The sequence below is a fragment of the Micromys minutus genome (assembly GCF_963924665.1).
Source record: "Micromys minutus genome assembly, chromosome: 21".
Lineage (NCBI taxonomy): Eukaryota > Metazoa > Chordata > Mammalia > Rodentia > Muridae > Micromys > Micromys minutus.
Window position 1 is genome coordinate 11415973 of NC_137956.1, and position 19546 is coordinate 11435518.

Below are 19546 nucleotides of genomic sequence, written 5' to 3' on the forward strand. Positions count from 1 at the left end.
AGAGGACGGGTGGCAGGAGGTGGTTGTGTGAGCCACCTCAGCAAGCCATTTCCCTCCCCAACCCCCTTTTTAATAGGGCTCTGGTTGTCCAGACTGACCTTGAACTCACAGAGATCCACCTGGCTCTGCCTCCTGCGTGCTGGGCTTAAAGGTGGGCTCCGTTGTGCTTAGATTAAATACTTTTTTATTGCTTTTTGTTCGTCCATTTGAAGGTGTCAAAAATCAGTCTCAGATATCAGCTGAAGCTGGGCATGGTAGCTCATGCCTATCAATTCCAGCACTCAAGGGCCTGAGGCAGGAAGATTGTCAGAGCTCGAGAGCAGACTGGGCTGCTATACAAAACCAACAATAAGTAAAAATAAAAATGTGCTGATGTGGTCTCTGTCCAAATATCTGTTTGGAAATGTGACATAATCCGGTAAGGTGGCCTTGGTGGATGGCAGACCAGGAAAGAGGTAAAAGACGAGTCTGGGGTGGAGATTGAACTGTACTTTCTTGAATAGTTCTTCTGAAGCCCAGTTAGGTGTGGCACAGCCTGTGTGTGGTCCCAGTACCCAAGAAGCTGAGGCAGGAGAATTACAGGTTCAAGTCAGCCTCCTAGATTCCTAGACAGACCGTGCAGCCAATCAGTGAGCTCCAAGTTTAGTGAGAGATTTTTGTCTTCAAAACTAAGATGGAGATTTGTAGAAGACATCTAGCTTCCGCATGCCATGGCACACACACATGCACACTCAAACACAAAATAAAAATGCATACACATTAAAAAAAAAATGGGCCTGGGAATGGGTAATGTGCTGCTGCACATGTGTGAGGACCCGAGTTCGAATCCCCAGAACCCGTGTAAAGTTGGGCATGATGGTACTTCCGTCATCCGGGCATTGCAGAGGGGAAATGGTAACAAGAGGCTCGAGTAACAATAACAGCTTCACTCTGGGGCCCTGTCTCAAGTAGAGTAACAGCTGAACACCAAAGACCCTCTTCTGACCTTTCTGCATGTACACTTGATAACATGTGCATACCACACACACACACACACACACACTCCTGAAATGAAATCAGTCGAGGGTAATTTAGCATGAACTTTTGATCCTTGAACACTGAACCTCAGAGCTCACCCGGGATGTTGATCCCGACAACCTCCACCTCCTGGGCACACCACCGCAGCCCCTGTATTGAAGGACACAGGCAAGCTCTTTCATCATCTGAAGACTCAACCAAGACACCCGTTCTAAACACCCAAAAGAGTTAAGCTGGCCTTTAAACCATATTTAGGGTTTGGGTCTGACAGTGAAGAGTAGGTTGCATGCTCGGCTGCTGGGTTCAATTTCTAGAAACAGACTATTTATCATGGTACCACTGCCTCTAATATGCTGGAGGCTCAAGAAGATGATTAACTGGGGGGGTGGGGGTGGGAGGTAGGGGGTTGGAATACATTTTTAAATGCGAATCTCTGGGTGGGAAGAGGGCTTGCTTTCCCAGGAGGAGCAGCGAGTTAAACCTCAAGGAGATAGGTGAGAGTTAATCGTTCAGGGCACGGGGTGAAAGCCAGTAGGAATTCTAAAAACAATGCCTTCTCCAAAACCGAAGCAGTCTGCAAGAAGCAGGATTGGAGCGCTCATTAGCTTGACTCCTTTGCCCTCTGCAGCTGACATTCTTGTCCGAAACCCAGGCTAGCTCTGCAAAGGTAAAAAGAGTTGAGAAGGCCAAAGGACACGCATCAGACAAGTTTGGGGACACTAAAGGAAGTGGCAGTCCCACGGGGCTTCGTGGGCAGCTCTGACAAAGATGTCAAGAGCAGCCAAGTCAATCTTCCTTAACAGCCTTCCTCTCCTGAGCCATTGTCATTTGTAACGTCACGGACTTTGAGAGGATCCAAGAGACCCTCATGTGTCCGATAGCATCTGCAGGAGCACCGCAGGCAGAGCTCTCTCGAGCTGACATTAAGGTCTCTGCTCAGCCCCACCCTCGAAGGTACTCTGGGAGGTGGGAAGTCCCACTGATGGCTCAGCCCCACCCCCACCCCGAAGCTTGATCATTTACTGCAAACTTTATTACGCTATTGGTTACTTTCTAATTTCTCTACACTTTTATATTTCTTTTGTGCTCTGTGAATATGAAATAGCAGTTTTTCTTAGATAAATGTTTATTTCTCCCATAAAAAATAGATACATTCAGAACCCTTTTGTTGCTACTATCTCTGGGTGTAAGCAAATTGTGCCTACTTTACCCTCCCATGACTCAGCACTAGGAATTAAGAGTTGATTGCCCCCTTCCGCTCCTGACCATTCCAGGCTTCCCTACAGATCCGGCTTCTTCTTTTCTGTTTGAACACACCTCTTCCATGTTTAAATTATGATTTCCCCTTCTGCATCAGTACCCTTCTGACTACATGCCATTGTGAAAGAAACCATTATTTTAAACATCTGTTCCTGTTTCTTTGTGACTAGATGGGAAATCTCCAAGCCACCTGTGAGTAACAGCCCATGACTCTCTGCCTGGAAACATGTCCCCCGCTTGACCAGGACTGGGGTTGAAACTCAAATGTCTGGGCTCCGTTTTCAGTTGGCTTAGGATCTTATGCCATTAAGTTGACTTAAGTCTTAAATGAATGCAATTTGCTGTTGGCATGGGTGGTCCCTTAGATGGATCTTCTGAGTGACTATCACACGGATTCATTGGTCCAGTCTCTCTCTGGGTCACGAGGCGTTTCCCACTTTTGTTCTTCCAGACTGTAAGGAATGTCTATTTCAGGACACATCTTGAACCTAGGTGTGATGGGAGGGAGGCAAAGTCCAGGGTTCAGACATTCCAGGCCTTATCTACGAAGCGCGGGGGTTAGCTTGGCCTAAGGACACTCTTATCTCAAAAATACCACAACCAACCCAAAGAAAACAAAAGACCTTATTTAAAATGAGAATAAAGCCGGACTCATTAGTAGCCCCACTGTTTAGGAGACAGGAGTTCCAGTGAGGACCCGGAGGCTGGTCTGTATTAAACCCTGTCTCAAAAGACAAAAATAGCAATGGAATTAAAAGATACATCTTGGGGTGTGGTCTCAACACTGACTGTCTTTTCTTTCAAATCATTTATTCATATTTTAGCTCACAAATGAAGAATTTTGGTCTTAGGAATTTGTATGGGGCATGCATGTATATGCTTGTGTGCATGTGTACTTGTGTGCATGCACATGCTTGTGCGCGCGCACACACACATGTGTTGAACTGGAATTCTCTTAAGTCCCCCTTTGCTTTTTTGGTTCTGTACTTGTACAGAACCATCTTTTTCTTATACTTTCAAGGGGACTGCAGCCATGTCTTCTGTGAACGACTTTCCCTCTGACTCAAAGGCCACTTAGCTGTCCTTGTGGCCCTTCCCTGCTGAGCTCCTGAGGGTCTGGGAGAGCATGCTGTGACTGCATCCCATGAATTGTAGAAGGAGCACAATGAACTCTTCTCACATGACTTAACCCCACTGCTCAGCGTTCAGAGCCCACCTGAACACGTGAAGGAAGACATCTTTGCTTAGCTACATGATTCCCTGCTTCGAAACAACACAAGCTTTCTGGCCTTCAGTTTAAATAAATAGAAAGACTCATTTAGACTTTTAAAAATGCATAGAGACCTACGGTCTCAATGAAAATGTGTTTGTTTTTCTACATTTCTTTCTAGTCATTCTCCATTTGCAGGGAATGTTCACGTGGTAGGAACCAGAACGGCCCTTTTGTCCCTTCTCTTTCACTGTGCTCTACGGCAGGAGGGGTGGAGTCCATGAAGGGACTGGAGCATCAGGTGTCTGCTAACACCGGGGTATCTGAATTAGCCATGGGAAGTCCTCAGAAGTGCTATATTCCGGCCTCAATAACCCGCCTAGGCATCAGTGATCATTACTGCTTGCTTCCTTGCCTTTCGTATTCTTCTTAAAGAATTATTTATTTGTTTTGTGTATATGAGCATACATCTTCAAACACCAGAAGAGGGCATCAGGTCCCATTACAGATGGTTGGGAGCCACCATGTGGTTGCTGGGATTTGAACTCAGGACCTCTGGAAGAGCAGTCAGTGCTCTTAACTGCTGAGCCATCTCTCTAGCCTGACTCATCTTTTTATTTTTCCTCTTATTTTTGGAAGAATAATTATTAATATTCTACAGCATAATAGGTTGACTCACGCAGGCAACAATTGTATGTTTCCAAAATATCTAGTAGGGAGGATCTTGAATGGCTTATTTTCCCCCAACATAATATTTTTATTATTTGGGAATTTTACATAGTGCATTCCAATCATACTCACTTTCCAGTCCTCCAAGGTCCACCCTCCCACCCTTGTGATCTCCTCCCAGGAAAAAAAGAAGAAAGAAAATAATACCAAGTTCATTTGTGTTGCTCATATGCGCCATGGTCAAACTCCCAGTGACCAGCCCCTTAGAGAAAACAGAGTCCTTCCCCTCGCTCAGCCCCGTCATAAGCTATCACTGTGAAGAGCTACACTTTAGCATGTTATAAGAGTTGTCATTAATGGCCTCCTCTCTAGACTATTTCTTTTCTGGGGGTGGGAATAGTGGTTGGGGGGGAGGGGGGAGTAGGATGCCACACAAGCTCTCTATGTCTGTCCTCCAATGGCAGTCTGTGGTCATTATGTCACTGCAAGAGCAGTGTGGACCGTGGAGTTCTGTGTGGTTTCTGGTCATAGCACAAACCATGGACATCTATACGCCCTTCAGTGTCAGCACAGACCAAGGGCCTCAGCATTGTCTCCAGTAATAGTACAGACCAAGAATGTCGACAAGCCCTTGGCCACGGTATGGACCACAGACACCAACATGTCCCGTGGTGGTTGCAAAGACCAAGGGCATCCACATGGCTCTTGGTGGCAACATGGACCATGGACATCAAGATGGCCTCCTACAGGAGCACAGACCATGGACATCCAAACAGCCCTCTGTGGCAGCACAGGTCATGAACATCAACACGGCCTCCAATTCAAGGTAGCATGACTGATCTAAGATGATAGATATATTTTTTCAAATCATAGGCAACTCTCACTCCAAAATGCCTTCAGTATTTATCCTTTTGGGCCAGTTGACAGTACTGGCCCCTGCAGGCCAGACCTTCTCTCCGACAGTCCCAGAGGAAGGACACTTCAGCGTCAACAGCCAAATTCCCTCCATGGTAATGGTGTCTCTTTTTCTGCCCCAAGTGTATCTCTTGTGCAGGCTTGAAAAACAAGCTTAAAATACCTCTGCGTCTCAATGTTTCCTAAGAGCTCATGGTTCTTCCACTTGTCCCAGCCACAGAAAGTAAGCCTTATGTAAAATGTTCTATACCAGGCCAGAGAGATGGCTCAGCCTTTGAAAGCACTGACTGCTCTTGCAAGAGGCCCCAGATTTGATCCCCAGAAGCCACACGGTGGCTCACCACTGTCTAAAACTTCAGTTCCAGGGGGTTCAGTGCCCTCCTCGGGCATGTAAGTGGCACACAAAATATACGTGCACGCAAAACACTCATACAACTAAAATTAAAATAGATAAACTCTTCTACTCTGGCCAGCAACTTGGCCTGCATAGACACTTCTGAGCAGGCTGGGTAACCTTTCTACAAGTCCTTCAGGCCTATATATCTGCCCATTGCTACTAACATCTAAGACACTGACCCCACATTTTCAGAAAGGAGCAAACTGATCCTCGAGTGTGGCAAAAATCTCTCAAGCATTTCTCGCCAAAAAGATAAGCTTGTGATTTCTTCCTTATACAGAGAATTTCATTCCACTTTAGTAAGATTGCTCCCAGCTGCAGAATCTGCCTTCTCTTCTGCTAACCACACCCCAACCGTACCCCCCTGCAGCTCGGGCAAACAGTCTGAAGGAAGAAAAGTCTCTTCTGGCACCCCTTCCCCATGAGGGAATGAAGGCCTCCGTTGGTTACCATGACAACAGGGTGTTGTAAGGTCAGGCTGACCTCTGCTCTTTGCCCTCTATGTCAGGGATCTTTTGTTTTTCCACATATTGAAATGGAACTCGAGGCTCTTGCCACACATGGCTGACCAGCCTTGGGTTTCCACCCTCCAGAACTATGTGTTAAATAAGGCTCTTTGCCCACAAATTCCGGAGTCTCTTGTACTCTATCCTGACCAGAGAAAGTTACAATCAGACACTTCCCTGTCAGCAGCCCCCAAGGATCTTAGGTGGGATCCAAACCTTTAGGCAGATCTGGACTCCACCTCCCTGGCATAGCAGTGGAGGATGGATACTCTCTCCAGTTAACACACACACTAGAACCCATGTTAGGTATCCTGAGCTGTGAAGATAGAACAAGATGGAAAGTGATTGGATGGGGGCCTGCTTTGCCTCTGTGGCGGGGGAGTCTTCTCCAGCTGACATTTTGCTGAGGCTCAAGGCCAGTCTCCCGTGGTCCAACTGCAGTGGCCTCTTTCTGTCTCTCAGACTCCTTCGCTTTGGAATCACTGTGATTCTGCAAGCGCCCTCTCTACTGGCTGATTAAGATCCAGAGATATCTGTTTACAGTGTCCCTAGGACATTTGACAGCTCACAGAAGCTACTTCTAGGCTGACTCTGAGTTACGTGACTGTCTAAAGGGCTGGGGCTCCTTTCTGCTGACCACTTTCCTTCAGGGGTGGGCTCCAAGCCCTTAATGGGTGCTTGAAGTTGAGGTTGGCACCAGACCCAGACAGAAGCACCCGGAGCTGAGGAGGTACAGCCAGCTGAGTAATGGGCACAGTGTGCACAGCAGGGTGTATAGGAAGCAGGAGTGATTCACATCCCTTGCAGGTCAGGGCAGGACACAGATTTCATCATACTGCTCAGAATAAAATGCAGTTTACAACCCAGGAATCGGTTATGCTCAGAACCTTCCATCATGCAATTTCAGAGCACGTTTAACCAGGGAACTGAAACCACCAACACGACATAGTAAGATCTACATTTGGCTAATGGGTTGGGGTGGGAGACAGAGTTCAGTCTGTAGGATTGAGAAGGCTTTTATTTCTTCTTAGAGCTTTGCATTTGACCAAGCGTGATTAGCTTTTCTGCCCAAGGGCTGTTCTAATAAACGTCTGACAGTTAATTCCCCCCTCTGCCCACACCACATCACTGTATACCCCATGAGTCCCTGGATTGCTGGATAAGATGGTCCAGGTCAGGACATCTGGAAGTGAAAGTGAATCTGTCAGGATTTTACATCAGCCATGGCTTTGACATCCAAAGGGTATTTTACTCATTAGCCCAGACTTCAGCTAATCTTGCTATTAAAACTCCTCATACTTGCTCAAAGCGTCACCAGTGCTATTCCCTCCCACTTTAACTCTCGTTCAGATTACCTGCTCAGGAAGGGCTTTCTGTCCTTTCAACTGCTGCCTCCTCTCATTCTTGGTTGTGGTAACGTTGGGCACTGATGTGCTCCTTACCCCTCGAGGACAGTCACGGGTGTTCAAACCATCGACAACACCATTCACTGTTATGGAAACATTAAAAAAAACCTCTTTAATGTTTTATTATATTAAAAAAATATTCATGTGAAGGTACATGTGTGTGAAGGTCAAAAGAGAATTTGCAGAAGTCGATTCCTTCCTTCCACATACAGGACTCAGGGATCAAACCCGAGTGGCAGGCAGCCTTGGCCGTAAGCACCACTGTCAGTAAACCATCTCGCCAGCTTTCCCCACCGTGACAGGTGGCTTTCCGACAACATTTACACGTTCAGTGTGTCTCTATATTTCCATTTACCAAGGCTGTAGACATGAGCTGCATGAGATTTAGAGATAGTTGAAATATGGTTCAGATGACGGATAAATGGGTGGTGAGTAGTTTATTTTCTTTTTGAAAATTCTTTAGAAAAGACAGCAAACGAGATAATTTAGTTTCCATGTGTCTGCTTGACTACAGGGAAGATCAGAAGCCGTACGGGACACCATAGGTCTGGGGTAGAGGCTAACGGGGACTGATTTGGTTGTGAGCAAGGTGGCCTCTTGGGGTGGTCTCTATGGTAAGACGGTAAGTTCAGATCCAGTGAGGCAACTTGGTCACAGTAACTGGGGCCTGTACCTCAGCCTCTGGCATTCTCATCTCTGCTCTCGCAGCCTCATGGGTGCATCAGTCATGTGACCCGGACCCCTGCTTCCTTTGCTTCCTTGCCTTTCAGGCTGCTCCTCACTTCCTCCACTGTGCTCTCATGAGGCGGGAGTTTCAAACACGGCAACAAGGCCCGCAGGCGAAAGCATTGTTAGAGACTACGATCCCCAGAGAGCTTGACTTGAGCTTGTGATATTAAAAATCATCTCATTTCTCTTGTATCAGAGAGGATTTTGTCTTGTTTTGTTTTTTAGATAAGGTTTTGCTATGTAGCCCAGGCTGGTTTCGAACATACAATTCTTCTGCCTCCCCGGTGCTGAAATTACACTCATCTGCCATTGTGCCTGGCTTTAGTGACATCTTCAAAAAAAATGTATGGGTTTCATCATGACATCATTGTGCACACCACGAGACCACTATGCGCATCATGACATCATTATTCACATATGTCCTGTACTTTGCTCTTAGCTGACTCACAATCTGCACCCCTTCTGGTTCTTACTTTCTCCAAAATTGGTGCATGTGTGTGTGTGTGTGTGTGTGTGTGTGTGTGTATGTTTGGTGAGTGTGCATGTGTGAGGATGAGTGTAAGTGTATGTGTGCATGCACGTGTCATGCATGTGTCGTGTATGTGTCATGTATGTGTCATATATGTATGTGTTCGAGCATATATGTCTTGTGTGTGCATGTATGTGAGAGTGAGTGTATGCATACATGCATCATGTATGTGTCATGTGTGTATGCATGTGTGAAAGTGTACATGTGTGTGTGCATGTGTGTGTGCTTGTGTGAGTTTGTGTGTGTAAATCTAGATTCAGCATATGAGAGAAAGCATGTGAATCTTACCATTTTCTTTTTCCCTGGAAAAGGAATTTATAGGACATTAAAGAATGGAAAACTATTTGCCATGAGTAGAAATATAAGAAAAATAAAAGAGCATTTTGTTTTATCTATTTGCTTCTTTTTATGTGGTGGGGAGGAGTGTTCTGTGAGGGCTCTGCCCCTCGGATATGCCCACAGTCCTTACAATCATGCTCCAATTCTGGTTTAATACTGCCCTCTGCTGGACAGTTCTGTGTACAGCAGGCAACTGTAGAGTCTCCTGGCCTGCGGCAGGCTGGCTGGAGAAGCATTCTGAGCACTGCTACTTTAGTGCAAAGTCTCAGCCCCCTTATCCATTCGCTCTTTAATGAAGCCATATCGAGGCCTGTGAGAGTGTGTGTGTGTGTGTGTGTGTGTGTGTGTGTGTGTGTGGTGATTAGTGGAATTACAGTGTCTAGGACAAGGGAAGAGCTGCAAATCTGATCTGGTTTTTGTTGATGATGATGACGATGGTGGTGGTAGTGGGTTGTTGTTTTGTTGTAGTTTTTGTTAGTTTTGTTTGTTTGTCTGTTTGTTCCGAGAAAGGCAGTAAGACTCGGGTTCCACTGATGATCTCCAAATTTCTCACAGTGTCAATACAAATTTTCCAAAAGACGTTAAGGACAGCAGATTACATTGTGCTTACTTAGGGCCCAAGTGAGGTAATCTCGAGTTTCTACCAATTCCCTCATTCCTAAATCTAAACGGTACCCCATATATTCACCGTTCCACATGGCTCACAGTTTGTTACCCATGTCACAATAAAGGACAGGAGTGAAATCTTTCTTTGGGTGGAAACTTGCTGTTGTCTCCTCCCTGAAAAGTTAATCCAGCTGTGCCATCAGTCATGTGACCAAGGACTACCCTTCAAGAAGGTAGGTTCACATTTAAGCCATGCTAAGGAGATGGGGGAATAATTATCCCTTTAGTGTGATAATGTACCTTTCCTCCGCAGAGTGTCCAGTTTGATGCGTTTGCTTTAGAACGTCCATGAGCGTCTGCTGCGTCTATCTCTGGACCAAGCATGCTTCCCCTAACAGTCTGGGCTTTACTCTTCCTCTAGGTCCCCTCTTTCCCTTAAGGCTGCTTGTCCACCACGTATGACTTCCATACTGAGAGACTGGGATCCCAGGCAGGCAGATGGATAGGAGAGGCCAGTTGAATAAAAAAGATGGAAAATTACATGGTGGCACATTTCCAGCTTCTTTACCCTCCTGACCTGAAACAAAGCCTTGGCGACTTAGGACAAAGTCTGGTCACTTATTCTGCAGCTACTGGCCTTCTTTGTTGCAGTAAATATTAAAAAATAAAATATGTCGTATCTCTTTATTACCCCCAAGGTCTCACTCCTCAGGCTGGATTTTAGTACAGGGCTGTGCGCACCTCTGTTGCCTGGTCCAAGCCGTCCCTACAGACTAACTTTGTCCACACAACTCCCTTCCCTGGCGGTTTTCCACTGACTGTTTTCTGCCAACATCCTGGGGTGTTCGTTCACCCCAAAACCCATCACAAACACAACTCTACATCCTAATGGCTTTTCATACAGGTTTATGTGTTCAATTCTCAATCCACAAACACTCTACACAACAAAATTACATCAAATAGACAAACATACAAACTGCCCTCCTATATGAGATATTAGACCTATAAAATCTTTAAGGTTCATAGCTGTTTAATGCCAATTATACCCACCTGGGTCTAGCTGGTCTCTCTGGAGATTCATCTTGGACCTTCCCATCCCCCTCCCTGCTCTGACCTCTGACCTCCCGATCCTCTCTCTCTCCACCTGCCTTACCCTGCCCAGTCCCTGGCTTTCCTTTATTTTACTAATTAAAATGGGAAGGTTCAGATGAAGTCACCTCTTGAGTATGTGACTGGGCAGCTCTTTTGGGGGAAGTGGAATTAACATTACAATACAAACAGCTTCAGGACAACCTACACTTCTTCCCTGTCTCTCCAAGAGGACCAGCATCACATGTTCAAGGCTAGACCAGGATATGCTTTGTTCAAAGTAAGGAGCACTAAATAAGGGGAGCCTTACAATTTCTAAGTTCTTGAAGAAAAACTGTACTTGAGCTTCCTGAGTTTTCTTCTCTCCTTCACAGGGGATCTGTGTGTGTATGTGTGTGTGTGTGTGTGTGTGTGTGTGTATGTGTGTCTGTCTGTCTGTCTTTCTGTCTGTCTGTGTCTGTGTCTCTGTCTCTCTCATGTGCATGTATATGTGTTTTCTCACCCCTAATAAGTTTTCTTTACCAGTTGATTCTGTCTGCTCTGTCTAAGATTTTTCCTACTGCTGCCTGTGAGCTCAAGATGATGGTGGTGGTAGTGATGGTTATTGTTGTTATTGTTGTTGTTGTTGCTGTTGTGATGGTTTGTATATGCTCGGCCCAAGAAGTAGCACTATTAGAAGCTGTAGCCCTGTTGGAGTAGGTGTGTCACTGTGGGCTATAAGACCCTCATCCTAGCTGCCTGGAAGCCAGTATTCTGCTAGCAAACTTCAGATGAAGATGTAGAACACTCAGCTCCTCCTGCACTGTGCCTGCCTAGTTGCTGCCATGCTCCTGCCTTGAGAATAATGGACTGAACCTCTGACCCTGTAAGCCAGCCCCAATTAAATGTTGCCCTTATAAGAGTTGCCTCGGTCATGGTGTCTGTTCACAGCAGCAAAACCCTAAGACTATCATCATCATCACCATCATCATTATTATTATTATTATTATTATTATTATGTCGTTTAGTTCTTACCTGGCAGAGAAAAATAACTGGCTCCAGACCTGTAGACAGTTAACAATGCCCAACCTAAGCAACATAGCCTTTCCTCTTCGCTTCTCTGTCTTCTTCCTCCAGATGGCCACTGAGATTTGCAGCTTGCCTCCTTTGAGGTTTTTTCTTTAAACTTTAATAATAAAATCATGTTCACACTATATATTTTCTGAGTCAACTCTTAAATTCTTTTATTAACAAGACCAAGAACCTCAAGAAGAGATCCCAAATTCCCTGTAACATGTGGCAACACTGGTGAGACTTTCCAAATTTTCCGGTAATACCTTCTGGCATGCCCCACTACCCTGCGTGCGCATGCACCAAGCTAGGCTACATAGTAAATCTGAGGTCAATTTGGGATATCTATAGAAAGACCTTGTCTCAGAAAACAAGAGGGCTAGAGAGATGGCTTTGCTTACATTATGTGACTCATATTTTTGTATATGTAGTATATAAATGTGTGTGCGTGCAGAGAAAGCCCTGTTATTCAGTAAGCCATCTCTTCAGCCCAATGAATTATATCTTACTAAGTCTGACTTTTCAACTGATGGTGGTGACTTCCACCTTTCTGTCATCTCAATGCGGGGATGGCTAAGGCAGGAGAATTGCCATGAGTTCGAAGGCCAGCCTGGATCACAAGGTACAACCAACCTTGTCTCAGAAACAAATAAACATATAAGGCAAAAGAACACCAAAGACGGGATACAAAATCACCTTGACATTTTCCCAACCAGAAGGAGCTAAGGAGGAAGACAGTTTGGGAGGACAGAGGGAAGGACCCTTCCGCATAGATGTGGCCCTATGACCGTGAAGCACAGCTGTCTTCTTTCCTTGGGGTGGCTCGGTTGTGCACGTCTGAAGCAGTAGCATTCCTGAGCTGGGCCCTCCATGTCCCTTTGTATCATCTGCCCTTGGGAAGACAGCCACCAAGCTGGAATCTCAGCCCCGATTTAACCAGGACAGTCTGTTCTAGGACAGAGCAGGCTGGAACCCTGGGAGTTTTGACATAGCCTCCGACTTTACTAGTGAAGGGAGAGGAACAGTGAGTAGTGTTGCTTGCAATCTGGTAAGAGTTGATGGGAAAACACGTTGGGTGGGTCAATGGGAAACCAAGCCCTTCCCTGCTGGCACCCTGACCCGTGAGAATTCTCTTCGGATTTCAGTTTTAGCAAACTGTGTCATCTGCCCCATGAGGCTGGGACCCTGACCTCTTCAGATCACCCATCAAATTTAGGGCACTTACCTAACCATGGCCTACTTACTTCACCCTGAAGCACAGTCCCATGTCCCTTGTTGAGTTGTCCTTTGCAGATCAAAGTGCATCTGCTAAAGCTGATTGATTAGCAAATAATAAATTTCCCCATATACACCTAGGGTCCTGGCTTCAGCTTTCAACTTATTCATAACGTGATTTGGGTGAGTCTGGCTTTCTAAGGGTGGTCAGCTACTGGGAATGAGGTGGAAATGCAAAAGTGACGTGTTCCAGCCAACACACACTCACCCTGCTCTTTCAACGAATCCCGGGGGAAGGGTATTTTAGTGCTAAGCACTTGGAATGAGAGAAAATGAACACACAGACAGAAACCTTGGTTTGTCAAAGTCACCTTCTTGTTCCGCTGATTGATCAGCAAACTGAATTCAGTTTGTCAGGAACTGACAGAGCGGTGCCAACCAGACAAGGCCGAGGAATCAGGAGACCGAGGAAGGTCACTGAAACGGGGACAGGACAGCCATCTGAAGGTGACAGGTGAGCCACATAGCTCTCAGCTATTTAGGGGAAAGCATTCCTAGTGGATGCGAAAACCAGCCCAAAGGCCTGGGAAAGAGCAGGCCTGGGAAAGAGCAGGCCTGTTTGATTCTAGAGGCAAGAGTGGAAGCCAGTGGGCTCTACTGAGATAAAGCATGGCCAGAGATAGGTCAAAGGTGAGAATGTGGGCAGGATCAAGTAGAGCTTTGGAGGTCTAAGTGGTTCTCAACCTGTGGGTCGCGACCCTCCCAGAGGTTAAATATCAGTTCTTTTGTATCCCATGTTTACTTTGTGATTCACAGCAGTTGCATCACCACAGTTAACAAAGTAGCGATGAAAATAATTTTGTGGCTGGCGGGGAGAGGGGAAGGGGGGTCACTGCTACATGAGGAGCTGTGCTAAAGGAAGGTTGAAGTGGGACTTTGCTCAGGAGGCTTTAACCATTGACAGGGGTTTTTATCGCTGCTATTTGAGAGACTGCTGGCCGTTTGGAGGCAGGAGGAAGCTGTGAGAGGGCGCTGATGCAGGAATGTCTGCAGCTTGATGGGGTCAGGTCAGACATGGGTGGTTCAGAGACCTGACAGGTGGGCTGGCAACAAAGGGACCTGCCTATGGGGGAGCCGGGAAAGAGGCTCAGGTTCCTGTACCTGAGCTGGAAGAGGGGAACTAGGATTCCCAATATGGAATGAGTATTTTTCAGTAGAGCGCTAACAGAGACCGGAGGTGCTTGGATCTTTACTTTTACTATATTTTAAAGGTACATTTAGGGTTTTTATTTTAATATCTTTTATTTTGTTTTATTTAATCAGATCCTCCCTTGGTAGCCCTGGCTGGCCTGGAACTCATTATGTAGACTAATCTGGCCTGGACCTTGCAATAATCATCTATCTCTTGAGTCCCCAGGTTATAGGCATGCTCCACCACACACCACAAGACAGTTTTAGTACAGAAGTAACCCTAGGAGACCATTTAAAAGTTTGGTGGATGAGGATTTCACATCCCATCACCAGGACGTGAGATCGAACCTGAGTCCATCCCTATATTACAGCATCCCTTTTAGGTGTGTGGCCTTCTTACGAGAGACAACATCCTCACTATGACCACCCCACCAACCAGGCTCTGGATATCCAATTGCCAGAGTCTTGGGCACTGCTGACTGAGGCTGGGTGATCACAGGTCCCCAACTTGAACCCAGTGGAACTTCCATATTGACCTTTCCCAAGTCAAGTGTGCTAGCCACCTCTGGCACAGATACATCATGTTATAGCTTCTTTCACAGGGACTGGGTCAGCCAGGAGAGACCCCACTTCTGTCCCTACCTGACCTTGGACCAGATGGGGATGTCTATTGGTCAGCCTGCTCCCAGGCCCTGCTCCCAGCCCCACCGCTGACCAACATTTTCCATCCTGCAGTATCTACAAAGAGGGTCCATTTGTCACACGGAACCAAGGCTCTAGCAGTTTGTGCAAATGGACAGAAAGGGAAAAGGTCTGAAGTATGAGCTGCTCTAACTGTGGTGCAAAGCCCAAGAAGGGACGGGTGATCCAACCGAACTAGAACTGTCTGTAGAAAGTTTCCACAGTGGCAAAGTCCACTGCAAGCTCTTGTAAACTCTTGTGTTAGGACAATATTTACATTTTTCAAACCGTCGCCAAACTCAGAGTAAGACTATTTCAGGACCCACAGAAAACAAGTGAAGTTCAAGTTTCAGTGCTCACAAAGAGGCTTTTGTTTAATCAAGTCACACTTTTCAGTCACGAGCTGCAGATGTGCAGACAATTGTCCCAACAATAAATAAGAAGTTTGATGAGAGTCAGAGATGCGTCCTGTAGGAGATGAGCTGAGCATGGGTGAGGCTGGATGGGTGGATGGATAGACAAGTGGGTGGGTGGATGGATAGGATGGATGAATAGATAGATAGATAGATAGATAGATAGATAGATAGATAGATAGATAACATATTCACACTTTGGAAATAGATTTCTTTCTTCAGATCACTCCTGCTGGGATCATTTTTGCTAAGTAACCATGCTTAGCAAATTTAGGGAGCAGTTTCTCTGGTTTTCTGCTCTGTCCCTGAACTTCTGCCTTTGTTCTTTTCAACCTGCCTACCTTCACACCATCCTCTAGTGTGGGCCCCATTCTGGGATGACCAGGTCCTGGGCAGCCATCATTTTCTAATTAGTTCTAAGATCTCTGTTCATCTTTAAAACGACTTTGGTGCTAGAGCCCATGCTCGGGTCCTCTGTAAAAGCAGCAAGGGCTCCTTACCCCTGAGCCACTTCTCGGGCCCATCTTCTAATCCATAACTTCTCACTCTTCTGGACAGACCTTCGGACACTCCACACCCTGGGGAAGCTAGTGAGGTGTCTCCTGATGGGATATACTCTTCCAGGGAAGGACACGGTTCTTTTGGGAGACAGAGAAGAGGTTGTGTCCAAGAGAGCAGGCAGTGTAGCAATCAAATGCTGGGCTTGGCTCCTGCTGGAACGTTTGTTTGGGTTGATGGTCAGACTCAGAGAGGCCCAAAGAGCATTTGGACAATGAATTAAGAACCTCTATAGCAGAGGTTGTGCTGGACAATTCTACATCAACTTGACATAGCTGTCTGGGAATAGGATCCTCAGTTGAGAAAATGCCTCTCCATTAGATGTTGAAGGGCCTGTCCCATTCTGAGTGGGAACAACATGGGCTAGTGGTCCTGGGTTCTATTAGAAAGTAGGCTGAGCAAGTCATGAGGAGCTATCTGTAGCATCCGTCCATGACCTGCATCAGCTCCTGCCTCCAGGTTCACGCTCAGATGGAATTCCTGCCTTGTCTTCCCTCGATGAACTATGGTTCAAGATAGGTAAGCCAAACAAACCCCTTTCTCTTCAAGTTGTTTTTGGTCATAGTGCTTCATCCTGGCACTGGTGACGCTGACTGAGACAAGGGTATAGACTGGGGATCATCACGGAGGGAGTTGGGTTTGAAAGCTGTTTGGAAGAAGGACCCAGTGGAGGAGAGGGCAAGAGTCAGCCAAGAGAAAAGGCTCTGAGTGTTCTCCAGCTTGAAGGGAGGAGAAAGGGAACAAGGAAAGGGGACTAAAAGTGTTTAGCAGGTAGGAGAAAAACCCAGGGAGAGTGGAATCTAAGAAAAGTTGAGGTGTGGAGTGTGAACAAGATGACGTAGGTCATCAGGTCTGTGTGTAAGCGCCTCTAACCACGATGCCATCCCATTGGCCCCTCATAATTCTTTATTGGCACTCAGTCTTGCCTGTTCACACACGCACTGTCTATGGCTGCTTTAGACTTCCGTCACATGCTAGCGCAGAAGTCGTATGACCCACATATTCCAAATGTCTCCACTCCGTGACCCTTTAGAGAAATCCTTCTGCCCTCTGCCACGGTTTCTCCACGCTCCAAGCCCACACCACCCCCTTTCAAGGCTATCATCTTATCTTTACGTTATCCTTCATCGTTACCTTCGGTCCTGTAAAGTCACTCCCGCTTACGCACCAGAATACTTTTATTTATCTGATTTTTAGGGACACAGTGGGGGTGATGGTGGAGAGAGCAGCAACCGCAGCTGGGACTGGGAGCAGGAAGGAAAAGTACAGAAAGCCACAAAGCCTTTCTCCTTGACCGTCACCACCACCAGACAGCACTCTCCTCTACAGCAGAAGCCCGCCATCTTGCTGGGCATGTCAGTGTGCGCCTATCACCGCAGACTGGGCGAGGCTGGGGTGGGAAGAGTAGGTTCTAAGCCCACCTGGGTTACAAAGGGAGACCTTCTCAGACAGCAGCAATGGCGTCTGTCTCCTTTAAATCGCTGAAACCACCCCACTTCTCTACCATTTCTGCTCAGGTCCACGTTAACAGTGGCCACCACCAGTCCTAAGTCCAGCAGTCATTCTTGGTCTTACTGGGTCTTTGAACAGATGGCGTGTGACACAGTGGGTCACTTTTTAAATCTCTGGATCCCATAAGGTGGTAGGAGAGACCCAAGAGCTGTCGTCTGGCCTCCCCCTGTACCTGTCCTCAGAAACACGTATATGCACACGTGAGTGTGAGTGTGTGCATGCACACACACACACACACACTCATACACACACCCCTCCTGCTCACACACACACACACTCATACACACACCCCTCCTGCTCACACACACACACACAAACTCATACACACACACACACCTCCTGCTCACACACACACACACACACACACACTCATACACACACACTCATACACACACACCCCTCCTGCTCATACACACACACACACACACACCACACCTCTTGCTCTCTCTCTCTCTCTCACACACACACACACCTCCTGCTCACACATACACACACACACTCATACACACATACCCCTCCTGCTCACACACACACACACACACCACACCTCTTGCTCTCTCTCTCTCTCTCACACACACACCTCCTGCTCTCTCTCTCTCTCTCTCTCTCTCTCTCTCTCACACACACACACACATTTTCACATGACAAAATGTAATCTTTTTCTTTTACCACAGCTGTGGAACTAGCCCCTGCTCACAAGTATAAGAAGGAACCCACTTTTGTCATGTGGGCCCTACTCACTCCCTTCAGAGACTCGACTGTGACACCTGTCCCTTGTGCTGGGCCATCTCAGTGTCCTTCTTGACAAATCCCCATCCTTTAAGCCACTCTGTCCCAATGACAGCTTCACCTACACATGCCTCTAGATACACTGGACGCTTGGCAGACGCCCTCTGCCTTGACTCTAGCTGTCCCCTGCCTCCAAGTGATTGACAGCAAACTAGCTAGCTTCTACTTCCCAGCTCCAAGGTCACTGCCACCGCTGTGCTACGTGAGACCTTGGCTCCAAGCCATGACCTGAAAACCCTCCGGGAAGATGGATTGACTTCCTCCTTAATCCATTCGCTCTGGAAGTGTTCACAGGAGTGGGGAGGGGTTTGCTGTGTAGCAGGGAGTGTTGTAGGTTTTAGGACCACATTGCCAGCAGAGCTTGTCTTCTAAGATGCAGAAGATGAGGTGAAAAGTGTGGAGGGGAGGAGGGGAGGTCAAGTGACAAAGAGAACCTTCAGGGTCAAGTGGGAGATGTCATGGCTAAACATCAAAATGGTAGTTGGTTCTGTGAACAGGCAGGGGAGAGGGAAAGGTATCTACTAGCTGTGTGGGCATCCGTGAGAGGGCGGTGCAGAGCAAGGGAACAGGCTGAAACCCTCTGAAGCTGAACCATGCCCGAGGTTAGAGCAGTGAGCAAGACTGGGGACAATGGGATGTGTAACCTGAGAGATGAACAGAGGACTGTGGGCTCCAGACGTGACACCCAGCATGGAGACCTATGGCCAGATGTGGCTCCAACTACCCAGAAGTGTGGCTGATCCAAACAGATGGCATTTGAAGGGCTGGATGAATGCAAGGATAAACTGTATTGTTTTTTTTTTTTTTTTTTTTAATTTGGATTTCATGTGACAAGAAGAGTATTTTCGAGGTACGGGTTACGTAAAGCATATTGTTGCCCTTCTCCTCTCTGGTGCCCTCTTCTGTTCCCCAGAACACCAGGCATGCATGTGCTACACACATATACATTCAGGCAAAACATTCCCACACAAAATAAAATGAATAAATCTGAAAATACATCAAATATGATGCTCAATATCTTCTCTCACATGAATGGAAAAAGTTCTTAGGAATGGCATCTTAGAGATCAGGATTCCAAACTGGATGACACTGGGGTGACCTCAGGTTATCGAGGAGGCTGAGTTCCTGTCGCTCCTGGCAAGGTCGCATTCCCTGTGTACTCTTGTACTGTCTCCAAACCTCTTCCTCCACCACTAAACCCAGGTCTCACCTGTTCCGTCTGACTTAGATATTACAGCTCCTAAGAAATGCAAGATATGGCAACCAGGGAGGGTGGGCCACGTTATCTTTTTTATTGGATGACCCAGAAAAGGTCTTGAATGGTTTTCTGAGAAATCAGTCTTCTTTTCTGATGAAAGTGTAGGACAGAGTGAGTCCTGACCTGAACGTGACCGCTCTGGCTTTTGTTAGGTCATGCTGGACTCTGGGTGATGCCCTGCGGCTGCTCAGGTGAGGGGGATTTTCT